Raw genomic sequence first — 12,933 nt, 5'->3', positions numbered from 1 at the left:
TGCACTTTTGTATGTCTGTGTGCACTCTGTTTTATGTTTGGTGTGCACTGACATCTTCCCTTCACTGTGGCTGTCCCTGGCAACGTTTGGTTGTATTGTGTACATGTGGTGGAAGTGTCCCGGCCTTCGGGCTGACTCCCAGGACATGGTTGCCACCCATGTCGTTGCCTGCGGCAACAGCCACAGTGTGTTCTTGGATTTGGACACTTCCCCTTTAAGTTGTGTTTTCCCTTCTGTGGTATTGGAAGGGTTAACTCCCTTTCTGTGTGTGTGAGTCACGGGGTGTGTCTTACTGTTGGGTGTGGCCTCTTGGCCCTATATAGCCTCAGTTGTAGGCAGTAGTCAGAGAGGGTGCTTCAGCCATGCTTGCTGGAGACATCCTCCTGGTTACTCACCAACTGCCAGTGGGGGCCATCCTTCTGGTCATAGCAAAAATATAATGTCGTTTGGTGTCTAGAAGATGTGTTTTGTCTTTTTGCTTTTTTATTGCACCTATGGTCCTGGGTTCCCGTGTGATGTGTGTCGTGTGCTGAGTCCTGTTGTTTGTGGATAGCAGTACTTCCACATGGGTTCCAGGCTTTGTGTCTGTGGCAGGTGTGTGTTATGTTTGTGGCAAGTACCTGCCATTGCCATAGGTTGTACTTGTTCTCCCTTCCTTGCAGCTTGGCCAGTGAGACTCCTGTTCCTCCGTATCCAGAAGGAACAGGTTGTCTTACCCTGACTCCTAGTCCAGGGACCGGTCGGAGGGTGAGTTAGGGCTCCGAGGTTCCTGAGCATGGGTCCTCCTACCTTAAAGGTCGGCCCATGCAGCTAGGAGTTAGGGTCAGGTTAGGGAAGCGATAGGAGGTGACCTGCTCTCTAATCCTGTTGTCCTGGTCGAGCAGCGACCATCTTCCATCACCGCACGGCTGAGGGTTTTCCCCATTCTCAGCCGTGACAATGAGATGACGGTTTGATTGGCACTATTTTGGGGTGCATATGACTTTTTTATCGCTTGCTATTACACTTTTTGTGACTTAAGATGACAAAAAATTGCTTTTTTTACACTGTTTTAATTTTAGTTTTTTTATGATTATCTTGAATAGGGTATGATTGTTATTGGTACTATTTAGGCGTACATGTGACTTTTTTTATCACTTTTATTACCTTTTTGGGGAAATAAGGTGGGCAAAATTTCCTCATAGTTTTTATTTTTTTATTTTTATGGCGTTCACCGTGCGGGGCAAGTAAAATGACCGTTTTATAGATCAGGTCGTTACAGACGCGGCGATACCTAATATGTGTAGTGTATTTTATTTTTTTAATTTTCTGGGGGCTGCAAAGGCACAGCAGCCCCCCCCCCCCCGATGGGAGAGGGATGGAGCTCCCTGACTGTTAACCTTTTCCATACAGCGGTCCATACGGACCGCAGTATGGAAAGAGTTAAGCGGCTGACATCACAGCACAGATCTCAGCCGTTTATACCAGTGTCAGCAATGTTCTGACACTCTGGTATACCCACTGGACACCAATGAATATTCAAGAGGAGGCGGACGGGGGATCGCGATCCCGCCTGCCGCACCGCCTGCCTCCCGCACTGCCCGCACCGCCTGAAACCCCCCCCCCTGCACCACCCGCCGGCATAAAATCATTCAGGGGTGCAGGGGGGGTGAAAAAATCTTTATTTTGGTCATTTTAAAGTTTCTGATCCGCGGGGATCCGAAACTGCAGAAAGCGCTGCAAACCGCAGGTCTGAATTGACCTGCGGTTTGCTGCGATCGCCGATACGGGGGGGGGGGGGTCATATGACCCCCCTGGCGGTGTGTCTTGTTCCGATTAACCGCCGCAATCGCGTTTTAAACTCATGACGTACCGGTACGTCATGGGTCCTAAAGGACTCGGGAAACATGCTGTACCGGTACGTCATGCGTCCCTAAGGGGTTAAGGAGGACATGACACCTCTGCTGACATCTGTTTCAGTAAGTACTCTCATTCCCCATGTAATAACAATTCTGGAGCGTCTATTCTTATGTGTTTTGTCGTTCCTCTATTATTCCTATGAATGAATTGTCAGCAGTCTGCAGTGAAGGTCCAGATGAGATGGACCAGCTGAGGGTGTGTCCCTGCACAGTCTGACGCTATCCAATCGGTGCTGCCAGTGTCAGACTATGTAGGGACACTCCCCCAACTAGTAACACGCAGTTGGATGTTTATTGACTGCTGGCAATTCATCCATAAACTTCTAGGAGGAATAATAGAGGAGATTCTTTTTCATAGACCCCTTTGGACCCAGGAATTTAGAAATAATATTGTTCAGATAGCCCAAGGCTACTAAGCCTTAGGCTACAAAGCTCCTGTTTCTGGTCAAATAAGACTTAACATTTATTTCAATCAATAAAACTAATACAGAACAGGAGAAAGAAAAGAAAGAAAAAACTTTTTAAAATTTAAAGGTGCTGTGATGGTACTGACGGCAGTATTCTAGGAATTAATTCCCATAAGTGCGTCCTAAATTGTTTTGGGATGATTCCCACTAGCGCCACCTAAGGTATCACTGTTATCATAGATGGTTCAGAAATAGCCTCTTATATATCACTAGGAGAGATTCCTTTCTGGCGCCACTCTATGTGTAACTACTGCCGCTTGTGCGTCCAAGTTTGGTGAGTCTGCAGTTCTCACTACTCAAACACTGAATCCATCACACACCTAATTAAAAAGCTATCAAGCTAGAGCCCCCCCAACATGTTTCGCCACTAAATGTGGCTTCATCAGGGGATGGAGCTACTGTCAACACGAGTGTTTCATAAGTGAATGCTTATAACTGTTAGGGGTGGGTTCTTAGTAATCCTCTGCCCAATCCCTGTTCAGAACTCATGTGACAGTGTGATCAACCTATCCAGTACCTTCAGGGATCATCCTATCCAGTATGGAGCTTCTCTTCCGTCATATATTCGCGTCGCCCCTTCTAGTGCGCATGCGTCGGCACTTCAAGAATTTTTCCTTTTTTACTCTATGTGCCTATTACGCATGCGTCAATATTTCTAAGGCTACTTTCACACTAGCGTTCGGGTTTCCGTTCGTGAGCTCCGTTTGAAGGAGCTCACGAGCGGACCCGAACGCAGCCGTCCAGCCCTGATGCAGTCTGAATGGAGGCGGATCCGCTCAGACTGCATCAGTCTGGCGGCGTTCAGCCTCCGCTCCGCTCGCCTCCGCACGGACAGGCGGACAGCTGAACGCTGCTTGCAGCGTTCGGGTGTCCGCCTGGCCGTGCGGAGGCGTGCGGATCCGTCCAGACTTTCAATGTAAGTCAATGGGGACGGATCCGTTTGAAGATGCCACAATGTGGCTCAATCTTCAAGCGGATCCGTCCCCCATTGACTTTACATTGAAAGTCTGGACGGATCCGTACTAGGCTATTTTCACACTTAGCTGTTCTATGCTAAAAATAATGCAGACGGATCCGTTCTGAACGGAGCCTCCGTCTGCATTATTATGAGCGGATCCGTTCAGAACGCTAGTGTGAAAGTAGCCTTAGCGGATCCGTTCAGAACGCTAGTGTGAAAGTAGCCTTAGCGGATCCCGTTCAGAAACGTCTACTGCGCATGCATCAGCTCTTCTATTGAAGTCCTATTCGGTCATGTCTACTATGCATGCCCCCATACTTAGAGATTTTATTTTTTTCCTTTCTTTTAGTTTACCTATCTACTTCCAGATCTCTATTGGCCATGTATGGACACTTTCCTTCCGATTCTTTTTCTTAGGTTTCTGATGTGTATATCTTGGCACGTAGAATATATTCTCAACTTTTTGATCTAGATAGGTTATCCACGCATGCATTGGCACTTTGGAGTTATGACTCTCTTATATATGTAGTCATACTCGCTTGGCTGTTTAGATTTTGCCACATTATTCCTCACCATATGTCTCTATAGATTCCTGCGCCAGTGTTCTGGCTTATCTCTTATCCATATATAGTTAATATATAGAGACTTGGTTCTTTCATGTCTTTCGTTATATAATTTCAGATCTTCTTATTATTTATTTTCTCCTCATTTTTTACAGGGAGGAAAAAACACAAGAGAAAAAAAGGAAAGGGGGGTGCGTTTTTTTCAGATGCCGGAAAGGATTGATTTCCTCCTTCCCTTTCTCCAGGTAAGTTTTCCTTATGTTTGTATGTTTTGCATTTTTTACATTTAAAAAAAAATAAAAAATAAAAATAAAAAAGGATTCATTGTATCAATATTCATACCAATAATTGTACATGCAGTAAGTAAATTGGCCTTCTGGTTTCATTGATTAGTAACATTATTATATTATTTTAACTAAGGGATTTATGAGGTCTTTTGTTGGTATGCTCTTTCTATTTTTCCCTACTTTTGCAAATAGAGAAGGAGGAGCTTGCATTTCCTATTTTTATAATCAAATAAATGCCGTGAAGGAAAATCCTTCATTGAGTCCTTGTGGACTCATTGTATCCAGTCTGTATAAACCTAGTGATAAAGGGGGCAATATAGTTATCCAAAACCAAAATTGATACAATGAATCCTTTTTTTTTTTTTTTTTTTTAAATGTAAAAAATGCAAAACATACAAACATAAGGAAAACTTACCTGGAGAAAGGGAAGGAGGAAATCAATCCTTTCCGGCATCTGAAAAAAACGCACCCCCCTTTCCTTTTTTCCTCTTGTGTTTTTTCCTCCCTGTAAAAAATGAGGAGAAAATAAATAATAAGAAGATCTGAAATTATATAACGAAAGACATGAAAGAACCAAGTCTCTATATATTAACTATATATGGATAAGAGATAAGCCAGAACACTGGCGCAGGAATCTATAGAGACATATGGTGAGGAATAATGTGGCAAAATCTAAACAGCCAAGCGAGTATGACTACATATATAAGAGAGTCATAACTCCAAAGTGCCAATGCATGCGTGGATAACCTATCTAGATCAAAAAGTTGAGAATATATTCTACGTGCCAAGATATACACATCAGAAACCTAAGAAAAAGAATCGGAAGGAAAGTGTCCATACATGGCCAATAGAGATCTGGAAGTAGATAGGTAAACTAAAAGAAAGGAAAAAAATAAAATCTCTAAGTATGGGGGCATGCATAGTAGACATGACCGAATAGGACTTCAATAGAAGAGCTGATGCATGCGCAGTAGACGTTTCTGAACGGGATCCGCTTAGAAATATTGACGCATGCGTAATAGGCACATAGAGTAAAAAAGGAAAAATTCTTGAAGTGCCGACGCATGCGCACTAGAAGGGGCGACGCGAATATATGACGGAAGAGAAGCTCCATACTGGATAGGATGATCCCTGAAGGTACTGGATAGGTTGATCACACTGTCACATGAGTTCTGAACAGGGATTGGGCAGAGGATTACTAAGAACCCACCCCTAACAGTTATAAGCATTCACTTATGAAACACTCGTGTTGACAGTAGCTCCATCCCCTGATGAAGCCACATTTAGTGGCAAAACATGTTGGGGGGGCTCTAGCTTGATAGCTTTTTAATTAGGTGTGTGATGGATTCAGTGTTTGAGTAGTGAGAACTGCAGACTCACCAAACTTGGACGCACAAGCGGCAGTAGTTACACATAGAGTGGCGCCAGAAAGGAATCTCTCCTAGTGATATATAAGAGGCTATTTCTGAACCATCTATGATAACAGTGATACCTTAGGTGGCGCTAGTGGGAATCATCCCAAAACAATTTAGGACGCACTTATGGGAATTAATTCCTAGAATACTGCCGTCAGTACCATCACAGCACCTTTAAATTTTAAAAAGTTTTTTCTTTCTTTTCTTTCTCCTGTTCTGTATTAGTTTTATTGATTGAAATAAATGTTAAGTCTTATTTGACCAGAAACAGGAGCTTTGTAGCCTAAGGCTTAGTAGCCTTGGGCTATCTGAACAATATTATAATAGAGGAAAGGCACAACATACAGTCATATGAAGAGATGCTGGGGGGGAGGGGGGGGGAGTATAAGTCAGGAGAGGAAGGTCATCATGGCAATCACAGTTTACATAACTCCCTCAGTAAGTTGCATTGTAATGCGGTCACTGGTGTTGTGTTACAGGGCGCATTTCATAAGACATGCACCTTGGTGGCCGCTAAATATCCTATGACCCAATATACAGATCTGTACATGCCATTTTAAATTCACAGGGTGCAGCAAAGGCATAGCCTAGCCGGGACGTGCAAACTACTGAAGTAGAAATGGCTTAGTTGCCCCTAGCAACCAATCAGATTCCTCCTTTCATTTATGACAGCTACTTTGGAAAATGAAAGGTGGAATCTGATTGGTTGCTATGGGCAACTTAGCCAGTTCTACTTTACACCAGTTTGATAAATGACCCCATACATCTCCGCAGATCGCATAGTGCAGCAGATACCCCCCACAATACTGTTCTGCAGTCTACATAGTGAACGCACCCCGGACCACATTTACTACGCAGTCTCTGTGTCTGTTTTTGCCATACACTGCCAAAAGACTGAAGCGCGTGTAATACTTTTGTCATCACTAAACTGAGAAGTAGCATAATTTAAAGATGACCCATCACCTGGGCTGCCTTATTATTTTTAATTAAAAAATAATCAGCCGCCCCTCCCTCCTTACCAACAATAAATAGATGGATCCATGGAGTATTAAAGGGGTCAGGATATCCTCAGGATAGGACATCAATATTAGATTGACTCCAGGCACCTCCAGTGAGCGCTGCGGCCTCTTCCTAGCCCAGTGACATCACGTTCATTGGCCCCGTCACCTATGTGCAGCTCCGCCCCATTCAGGTTAATGCTTCTGAGCTGCAATACCAAGCACGGCCACTGTGTAATGTATGGCGCTGTGCTTGGCATGTTGTGATAGACTCACTAACCTTCTGAATTGTATTGTGCAAGCCAGAAGCGGAGGGAGGATCAGGCATGTTGGATTTCAGCATAACAAATCCTTTGGTCCCATGGGCAATAAGTCAGAAGAGTTTGACAGATAGGTCTTCACCAGCAGCTTACTCGCCTCTCCCATTGCAATGAACATGAGCAGGTAGTAGTGGACTTTCCATCCATTATAACTGGTTCTGTTTGTATTAAAGCAAGGTCTTGGACTACGCAGACAAGCAGTCCACCCAGTTGGACCTTTACTGCAGGCTGCTGGCAATTCATTCATAAACTTCTAGGGGGAGATTTATCAAACTGGTGTAAAGTAGAACTGGCTTAGTTGCCCATAGCAGCCAATCAGATTCCACCTTTCATTTTTCACAGCCCCTTTGCAAAGTGAAAGGTGGAATCTGATTGGTTGCTATGCCAGTTTGATAAATGTCCCCTCTCGTCTCTAATTGAGATCGATCTGTCATTCTCTCTACTCCTTCTATATACTTGTGCTCGTGTCTCGTGGCTGCATTGTTTTGCGCAAGTCTAATTTGCTTTCCAAGGCTTCTGACAACTGAAGACATCTGAGCAGGCGCGTAGCTATAGGGTAAGCAGAGCAAGCGTCTGCTTTGGGGCCTGAACTCAGAAGGGGCCCACCCTGGAGGAGGACTAAAAGATTTTATTATCAGGACCCCTCAGCATATAAAAGTCAAAGCAGTATCGGCTGCGCTCACCTGAAAGGACGACACTCTGGAAAGCACGGACTGGAGTTGGAAACAGGAACTCCGTAGCATTAGACTTAAAATATGTAGAGGAGTCCAGCTTCTCCAAAAGTGACCATCTTTATTTAAATATCATGCATGCAGATAAAATCCATAATTCAAAATCAGTGTCTACGCATTTCGGATCTCTCTCGTCATGAGAAAGGAACCGACTAGAGAGGTCCTAAATGCGTAGACACTGATTTTGAATTAGGGCTTTTACCTGCAAGCATTATATTTTAATAAAGATTGTCACTTTTGGAGAAGCTGGACTCCTCTACATATTTTCAGGGCCCCTCAACAGTATTATAGAATGACATTATATACAGTGACAGTATATAGAGTGACATGACATACCGTATATATGTGTAGGTAACGGGCGGAGCGGCTCCCGTGCCTGGTCTGAGAGAGAACGATCTTGACTAGCTGCAGGAGTGGGGGTTGCACAGGAGGAGGGGGTTGTGAAGCAGTTGTTGGAGGGGGTGTCCCTGTTCAAAAAAGTGCTGTGGGGGCCACGTCTTTTCTAGTGACACCACTGCATCTGAGACTTTTTCTTCTCTCTGTGTGCATCAAACTTCCTGCAAAAGGAAACAGCTGCTCATAAAATTGTTTTTGGCGGTGGTGTTTACATGTTCACTACACCCAATGCCCGACCATCTGCTCTAAAAGGCATTTTCTCGTAATAATTATTTTTTTTATCAAGTGCCTAGAGCCTGCTCCCTGAAACAGAACATTCATACGTAGGCTACTTTCACACGTGCGCTGTTAATTCCGGTATTGAGATTCGGTAGAGGATCTCAATACCGGAATTTAACGGATCTGTTTTGATTCTGCACATCAAGATGCATCCGTTACAGCACTAAATACATTTAAAGTGAATGGGTGACGGATCCGTTTTTTAGAACAGAAGTGCATTAGTTACATAGTTACATAGTTGATATGGTTGAAAAAAGACATAAGTCCAGTGAGTTCAACCAAGCAATAGGTGGGGACGCGAATCCCAGAAGGAAGTGAGACTCAGATTTCTACACGTTTTCATAAGCATTAATGTTGTTTACTTTTAAGAATTCATCTAAACCCTTTTTAAAACTGTCCACAGAGGGACTTGGATCAAAAAAAGGGACTGTCCCTCCAAAAGAGGAAAACTTGGGAGGTCTGCTAAAAGGGGAAGGTAACGTGGTTGTTGGTAGAGTGGAAGTGGAGACATTAGTATAAGGGCTCATGCACATGGCCATTGCCCAGCCGTATTGCAGTCCGCATACAAGCCGTGTGCACCCCGCATCACGGATGCGGACCCATTCACTTAAATGGGTCCGCAATCCGGGAGATGCAGTGCAGTGCGGAACGGAGGTACGGATTGGAAGCCCATGGAACCACTACAGAGTGCTTCTGTGGGTTTTCTGTTCGTGCCTCCGCACAGCAAAAAAGTAGTGCGTGCACTACTTTTTTGCGGTGCTGATCGTCGGATGCGGATCGCAGACCCCATTTAAGTAAATGGGTCTGCGATCCACATGCTGCTGCCCCACGGTAGGCAGCACGGGCTCGGCCAGCATACGGTTGTGTGCATGAGCCCTAAATATGAGAGGAATCAGGAATCAGCCTTATTATATTGTTTGTGATGGACTGAAGCTGAACCAGTTTGGTTACTGGAATACCAGTTAGTAATAAATGACAGTAGACAAGGCATTTGTTTTTATCGTATTTGTATTCTTTTTTACAGTGTAACCAGAGTGAAATGATGAGATTAATGGGGTAATTACCTATATAGTTTTTACAGGTGAAATGCATTGCTTCAACATGTTCCCTCAGTTGAAAAACATAGTAGGGGTAAGAAAACAGGTGTTTTTTTTTTAAACTTTCAAGTTTTATTGATTTTTTAGCATAAGAAAATCAGACAGATGTCACTTGCATAGGCCAGAACAATGTTAAGATTTGCAAAGTACAACTTTGACATTCAAATTATGCTGTTACAAAGTTAATCCAACATAAGGATATCAGATAAGAAATGTCACTTGTATAATCCAGCCATAATCACTAATATATTCAAAACATATTAATGACATATACAACAGATTGTAATATAGTCAATCCAGGAACAAACTAATAGATTGAATCCAGAACTTGTGATCCTTTTCTAAGGTATCATTTATGCTATACTTTAGCGTACCACTATACAGTTATTTCCTACACAGTTATCTATCCACCGTTCTCTCCTGTTATGTCCACCACACCATCAGCCACTACAAAGCCAGAGAGTGAATCTTAGCTGCAAACGGGTGAGAGTTCCACAGTTCCCATCTTTTGTGAGCTTTTAAACGTCCAGTGTAAGAATCTGCATAAATATATTCATGTTGCATATACTGATTAACCAGTGCGATCACATCAGTCACCTGAGGCGTAATGGGCAACTTCCAGGAGGTCGCAATAAGCTTCCTTGCAGCCGAGAAAATGCCCATTATAACCGGTCTATGGGAATGAGGGAAATCCCCTAGTACAGCTAATAGAGGGTCGAGGGGTATCCGGAAGCCCGCCACTGTCGAGATAAGGTCAAAAATCTTCCTCCAAAAAGGGAGAATAATAGGGCATGACCACCACATATGGGATAAGCTCCCCCTTTCCCCACAATTCCTCCAGCAGTTTGAGCTGTATTCAGGATCCATGTGAGCTATACGAGCTGGAGTCAAGTACCATCTAAGCTGTATTTTCCTATTTTGTTCAATGTGATTAATGCATTTGGCAGTAGCTATCGTCCAATGGAAAGCATCTCTCCACTCCCCGACCGTCCAAGAGCGTCCCAACTCTTCTTCCCACTTCACCATAAAGTTAAGCTTTGTTTCTAGAGTAGGGTCAAGTGCCTGATATGCAGTCGCCAGGCCTTTCCCCTGACCTGTCTTATTAGTAAAATATTTACTAAAAGGGGTAGTTTTATTCAGTGAAACAATGGGAGGTTTCGTTCTGTGTAGCAGATGCCTAACTTGAAGGTATTGATAGAAACAAGTATTAGGTATACCATAGTTTTGATGCAAGGTCTCAAATGTTTTCATAGCATCACCTTCATACAGTTGATCCAAACTTATAATACCTGCTTTCTCCCAGTTATCTAAGGAGAGATCAGGAATCCCATACGTAAGCGCAACCAGTGGAATCTCAGATCTCTCAGGAGAGAAAAGCTTCCCTTTCTCTATATAATGGCACCAGGTCCAAACTGCCGCTTGCATAGTTAAGAGAGGGGGCGCAGATTTAGGCGCCTCTAGGGAATGTGCGGCCAGGAAGCCAGGGAGAGAACCTAGTTTTGTGTAGGTGGATTCTAATTCATGCCATCTCTGTGGCGAGGAAGGCGCCCACCACTCCTTAGTCTGCTCAATGAGGTTCGCTTTGTAATAACGAATGAGATCTGGGACCCCGAGATCCCCCTCTCTCAGCTTTGGGTATAGGGCTCGTCGGTCCACTCTAGGTGTTTTGTTACCCCATATAAATCTTATAAGGTATAGGTCTGACTGCAGAAATTTTAACGTTTTATGTGGAATGATAAGGGGAATACATCTAAGTTTATAGAGAATCTTAGGTAGAATCATCATTTTGACCGCATTAATTCTGGCCAGCCATGACATAAACAACTTAGAATACTCAGCATATTCTGTTAGTAATTCTTTTCTCAGGGAGTCGAAATTGCTCTTCACTAAATTCAGTATTCTAGGTGTTAGTAATATGCCCAGGTAAATTATGCCATCCTCTGCCCACTGAAATTGAGCTTTCGTTAGAAGCTCTCTTTTGAGAGGTTCTTGGATTGCAAATGGGAGAATATGCGATTTTGTGACGTTAAGTTTATAGAAGGAGGCTTGCGCATATTCTTTTAAAACTTCCATGACATTTGGGAGAGATATCACTGGATTTGTAAGTGATAACAGGACATAATCCGCGTACAGTCCTATTTTGTGTGATGCATTTCCCACATGTATACCCAAAATACCTGGATCGGAACGGATTCTCTCAGCCAGGGGTTCCATCACCAACGCAAAAACCAACGGTGACAAAGGGCAGCCTTGTCTGGTACCATTCGTTATATCAAAACTTTTGGAGTAAAAGCCGGATGCCAATACTCGAGCTGATGGGAGGGAGTATAGATTTAAGAAAGCCGATAGAATAGGTCCCCGGAACCCAAACAGATTCAACACCTCCGTCAGGTGTTTTTTTAAATGTTTTTTTAAAATATGTTTTTGCCTTTTTAGAAAACCAACACTTTGACATGGCCCATTCTGGCCCAGATGCAGCAAAACAGGCCCAAACTGCAGCTTGCAACAGTTTTGTGTCCGGTCACAGAAAGGAATGCTTCCGGAACGGGACATCCTGATGCTTCCTGAACAGAATGCATAAGGACCAAGCGGAAATGTTTTTTTTCCGGTATTGAGAATTTCTGCCGGATCTCAATACAGGAAAACAAAAGAGCAAGTGTGAAAGTACCCTTACCTGCTCCATGCCGTTCTGGTCCTCCGCGTTTCCCCACTGCTGTCTCCATCTTCCAGTCCTTGGGCTGTTTACATCCTGTTGGCCATGGGCATGGTCACATGCATGATTCCAGCCTATGCCTGGCTTCAGTGGACATGTGGAGACTAGCAGCAGGCAATTTTAGGGGGCCACTTGATAAACAATAATTATTACCGGAAAACCTTGTTAAAATAGAAGTGCATTAGTTACATAGTATACATAGTTGATACGGTTGAAAAAAAAACATAAGTCCAGTAAGTTCAACCAAGGGATAGGTGGGGACGCGAATCCCAGAAGGAAGTGAGACTCAGATTTCGACACCTTTTCATAAGCATTAATGTTGTTTACTTTTTCATCTAAACCCTTCTTAAAACTGTCCACTGTTCCAGCTGTGACCACGTCCTGAGGAAGTCTATTCCACAGATTCACCGTTTTTACAGTAAAGAAGCTTCGACACTTCAGGAGACTGAACTTCTTCTTCTCCAGTCGGAGGCAGTGCCCCTTGTCTTTTGAGGGCATTTTACATGGAACAGTTTTTCACCGTATCTTTTGTATGACCCATTTATATATATGTATAGGTTAATCATGTCCCCCCTTAGGCATCTCTTCTCAAGACTAAATTAATTAAATTATTTTATTCTTTCTTCATAACTAAGACCCTTCATGCCCCTTATTAGTTTAGTTGCTCTCCTCTGTACTTTTTCCAGCTGCAGTGCGTCCTTTCTATGGACTGGTGCCCAGAACTGAACTGCATATTCCAGATAAGGCCGCACCAACGCTTTGTAAAGTAGTAATATCACATCCCTGCCCCGCGAGTCCATGCCTCGTTTAA

At 43.5% G+C, this 12,933-nt stretch overlaps 1 protein-coding gene across 1 annotated transcript in view; it reads right to left on the bottom strand.

The window, feature by feature from the left end:
- The window catches only part of LOC122943023 (calcium-activated chloride channel regulator 1-like), a 60,438-nt gene extending 52,443 nt beyond the window's left edge, over positions 1 to 7,995 (bottom strand). The window contains exon 1 of the mRNA XM_044300384.1: positions 7,974 to 7,995. The gene's annotated coding sequence lies outside the window, so the exon portion shown is untranslated. The remainder of the gene's footprint in view (positions 1 to 7,973) is intronic.
- Between the last annotated feature and the right edge of the window lie 4,938 nt (positions 7,996 to 12,933).

This window comes from Bufo gargarizans, chromosome 7, assembly GCF_014858855.1.
Source record: "Bufo gargarizans isolate SCDJY-AF-19 chromosome 7, ASM1485885v1, whole genome shotgun sequence".
Classification (NCBI taxonomy): Eukaryota; Metazoa; Chordata; class Amphibia; order Anura; family Bufonidae; genus Bufo; species Bufo gargarizans.
This window is presented reverse-complemented; position numbering and strand designations above follow the sequence as displayed.